Here is a 5,000-nt window from a genome sequence, read left to right as displayed (position 1 = left end):
GTGACTACTATTGTGAATGAAGTCAGTAGTTGTCAGTAGTTTGAGTGCATGACTTATCGTTTGTTTTACGTGTGTAACTTCTCGGTTTGCGAATAACAGCGCAGGGTCCCACACGGACCCACACACCGTCCATCTTACCTGACTGGCTGATCTCCTCACAACGAGCATTTTTGCGTGCCAAGCACACGCACACACGCAACACAGCAGATGTCACGCATCCCTTGTACATATATTATCATTCATATTATTGTTATGTTAAATGTATCATTCTTAGCGCAAGCATTACAATGTCAGCATTCCAGCTACATGTATCATAACTTCATTCGTGTCTTGTATATTGATTTATGTGCATCTTTCCATCCTCCAACAAACACAGTTGATTGTACACTGACCTCTCTCTGTTTTGTGCGCCTCGTGTCAGGCACTACATTTCTGCTCGCAAGAGGTGTTGCCCTATCTGTTTGATGTTTGAATAAATGTAGTAAGTTGGCAGATGCAGCCTCTTAGTCACACCTTCCCTACAATAGCGTGCATGTTAATGCGTCATACTGCCTCCAAGAATGATAATGCTTTTATGCACATAGCAGCGAGTAATAATTATCATTTTGCAAGCTATTAATCTTACTGCAGAATTCTGTCGGACACTAGAGGTCATATAGCAGGTAACAAAGATGTAAATATTGTTTATCATTGTACCTTATCTGGAAATATATTCCAGAAGTAGAGTAAGAATTTTCCGGGCGCAATAATACTGTTGTGTTTTGTGCGTGCAGTATGTATCAGCAAGCTCAGTGTACGAGAAAATGTAAGGAGAAATGTCCGGGCGTTCTGCATAGATATTGGTTAATGGTATTTGCATCGATGTCATCACAATCACAAGAAAACAGAAGCCTCTACCGAAAAATTCTGTCGCTCGTTTCTTTCCCATTTTTATAGTGTTTTTTTGATACTACGATAGGACGATTGATTTTGTCATTTGGCTTCAATCTAATTGTAAAAATCAGGTGATTGTTCAAGACTTGAATTTGTTCCCATATTTATTTCGCATCCAGTTATTTTCTTGATGCCAGTGTGTTGCAAAATGAATGTCTCCTATCTATCCACATTTAATACATAATAATTGCACTTTTTGCTTCTACGTGACTGTAATTCGTTTTTTGTACCCTCTAATTTTACCACTTTCTGGTTTCAATCATCATTACACTCTGAAAAGACTGCAAGCTTCGAGCCGTTCGATCTATTCATTTTTTTTCCCACCCTCCGCTGTTCCTAATGTCTTTTTGTTTGAGAAGGCGACGTAAGCCACCACCTCCGGTACCCTATTATTTTAACGGGGTATCGGATTACAGCTTTTTCTTACCTTTTAGGTACACTTGTTTGCTAAAATTCATATTCCAGCAGACACATTTATATAAGCCTTTTGCGTGTTTGTGTGAAATGACTTATGTGAATGTCTTGTGAACCGGGTATTCATCCACGATTCAGGCATTAATAGTATGAAAGTGACAGTGAAGACTTGTGTTCTTCTCTGGAACCATCCCTTTCTTTAGGGCTAAACGACACACATGCACAGACATACATACATATATATATATTTTATTTATCCAATACAGCACGAAGGAACGCGTGCTTGAGAATATCACTAAGTCCATGTCGGAAGGTGAGTGAAAACCGGGACTTTGAACAAGTACTTTCGTAGTTTATTCTACATTTTCAAGTTCACACTAAATACAAAAGAAGTTGACAGACATTTATCTACAAAAACAAAAGGTGGGGGCGGGGTTACAGTTTGTTAATCTGGGCAGCATGTTCTTTATACAAAAAAGACAGGGACAAAGGATCAAGTGATAATCCAGTGTGGAGATTAAAATTCCTAGTGGAAGTAGCTTCAACGAAGACAGTCTCTAGCAGATTTCTTTTCCGATGGTCGTTGACCTTGTAGATAACCGTTGACTTATCCCAGTTCATCCCATGGCCTGTCTTAAGCCAGTGATCCACAATGCCATTATTTGATAAGCCTCTTGAAATGGTGTATTTGTGTTGGGAGCTTCTTACTTATAGTCCTTTTGATGTTTTACCAACATAAATTTTATTACATTCTTTACAAGGAATACTGTATACAATATTTTGAGAAATAAACTAATTAAGAATAGCCCACCCAATTCAAACAATATTGTATATAGTATTCCTGGTCAAACGTCAAAGGACTAAAAGTAAGAAGCTCCCAACACAAATATGCCATTTCAAGTGGCTTATTAAATAATGGCATTGTGGATCATTGGTTTAAGACAGGCAATGGGATGAACTGGGATAAGTCAACGGTTATCTACAAGGTCAATGACCATCGGAAAAGAAATCTGCCAGAGATTGTCTTCATTGAAGCTACTTCCACCAGGAATGTTAATCTCCACCCTGGATTATCCCTTGATCCTTTGTCCCTGTCTTTTTTGTTTAAAGAACATGCTGCCCAGATTAACAAACTGTAAACCTGCCCCCACCTTTTGCTTTTGCAGATAAATATCTGTCAACTTCTTTTGTATCCAGTGTGAACTTGAAAATGTAGAATAAACTACGAAAGTACTTGTTCAAAGTCCCGGTTTTCACTCACCTTCCGACGTGGACTTTGTGATATTTTTATATATATTTTATATATATATATATATATATATATATATATATATATATATATATATATATATATATATATATATATATATATATATATATATATATATATATATATATAAATGAATGTATGTATATATGTATGTGTGTGTATGTTCCAGCACAGCTCTGAAACGCATTGAACAATTTCAACCAAACTTGGTATACTTATGACTTACTATCTGGAAAAGAATACTGTGGGGGGTAAGACATCACTGGCACCAAAGGGTGGGTGTGGGAAGGGGATGACATGTAAAAACAACCGAAAATTACAGATATTAGTGTCTAATCCATAGTTTTTGAGGTTGCTGAGAAGAACAGTGACACTCCCAATGCTCTTTAAGTCCAAGTTCAGCCCTGATAGGAAGGAAGTGAGAAGGGGTGAAAAATGAAATATAAAAATGACAGATATTAGTGTCTAATACATAGTTCTCGAGGTCTCTGAGATGAATCGTGACACTCACGATGTCCTTTAAGTCCAAGTTCACCCCTGATAGGAATGGGGGGTGAGAAGGGGTGAAAAGTAAAATGTCAAAAATGCTGTGCAATGCAATTGAAGCAACTATCTTAACAGGAAGGGGAGAGGAGAGAGAGAGAGAGAGAGAGAGAGTGTGAGAGGGAGAGGAAGCGAGAGAGAAAGAGTAGATGGGTGTTAGTGAGGAGAAAAAGGGAAAGAATGAGGGAGAGTTAGAGAGAGAGAGAGAGAGATTAGAGGGGGTTAGGAAGGAGAAAGAGGGAAAGAGTGATTCAGAGTGCTCCCCGCAGTGTGGGTTGGTCAGCGGGTTGATCATCTAATATATATATATATATATATATATATATATATATATATATATATATATATATATATATATATATATATATAAATATAATAATGGGAAAAAATGCTCGTTATCGATGGTTTCGACTTTGGAAGTCGTCGATCCGCAGTGTCGGGCGTTCGAGTCTCCCAGGTACAGAATCGTCTATCAGTTATAATTTTCCTTTGTTATTCCTGAAGTATATATATACACAATATATATATATATATATATATATATATATATATATATATATATATATATACATATGTATGTGTGTGTGTGTGTTTGTAGTTTGATCGCCATTTGGATGTTTGAGATTCGACATGTTTCACTCGTAAATATTTTTCATTGTCCGTAATAGTAAAATTTTGAAACAATATAAATTTTTTGAATCTTTTTAATAGTGATCTTCTGGTGACTGTTTTCTTTTAAAAAAATTCAGTCACCTGATATGAGGAATAAAACATAAAATTTTTAGCTCGAGCTTCAGTATATTTGGTATTGCTAAAGTACTATGAGCTCTTCGATTTATGGGTCCAGTAAAGGTTTCTCCTTGATAATGAAAGGTTTCTTGTAATTCATTTTCTGGTTTCAGATAATTAAATGGATAGGAAATCGGATATGAAATCAGATTTTTAATTCAAAAATATAATTCATTTATGTCACAATAAAAAACGCTATAGTTTATTTTAAAATGTTACTAAATTATTTGTCAGCGAGCTTAAAGTATCCTCCTTACCCAGCCACTCAGTCTTTTAGGTATCTTCGTTATGCATGTAGGACTCATCAGAAGGTAATTTTGCTTCAGAATCAAAATGATTTAAATATGGCCTCGATGATGCATGAGAATCAAAGACCTTACAAGTTCATTATACACTTTTTTTCTTAATATAAGGGAAGGTTTTAAGCAGAACCTTTCCTATAGTCTACATATAATATATAATAAAAATATATCCTCTTTTCTATGTCAAACACGGCTAACTTCTTTAATAAATCTATGAAGAATTAGATGATTTATATAGATCATTAAAAGGCTACCTATGTTTCATCAAAGGAAGCCTTTATGATATATGAACATAGCCTTTATGTTAATATATAAATGTGGGCTTTTCTCCCGGGAATTTTATGATTTATTCAAAAGATAAGTGTTACCGAATAGATTTATATTTATTATTTTCTTGTACTAACTTTACTAAACCTATTACTTTTTAATGGGGTTTCCAGGATATTCTCTCGAAAAAGTTTAATTTCCTTTAGCTACAATTTCATAAAAAATGTTTCATCACCTGTATTCATCATTTAACAAAATTTGACATTTCATCGGTTATTAATTTGATTGCCTGTTTGATCTTGAGGATAACTTGGTAATCCATATCGGTGAGAAGTACGGTATATCGGTCAGGATTCTTACCTCTCGCTCTCGGGATTAATTTTCCCCGGAATAAAAGTGCTTATTGGTTTTCCTAGGAGGGTTTCTCTTCCCTGATGTGACTGGGGGAGTTGAGAAGAGCTTTTTCTTTGTTTTTTTAAATC

The sequence above is a fragment of the Macrobrachium rosenbergii genome, chromosome 51, assembly GCF_040412425.1.
Source record: "Macrobrachium rosenbergii isolate ZJJX-2024 chromosome 51, ASM4041242v1, whole genome shotgun sequence".
Taxonomy (NCBI): domain Eukaryota; kingdom Metazoa; phylum Arthropoda; class Malacostraca; order Decapoda; family Palaemonidae; genus Macrobrachium; species Macrobrachium rosenbergii.
Note: the sequence above shows the minus strand (reverse complement) of the source record.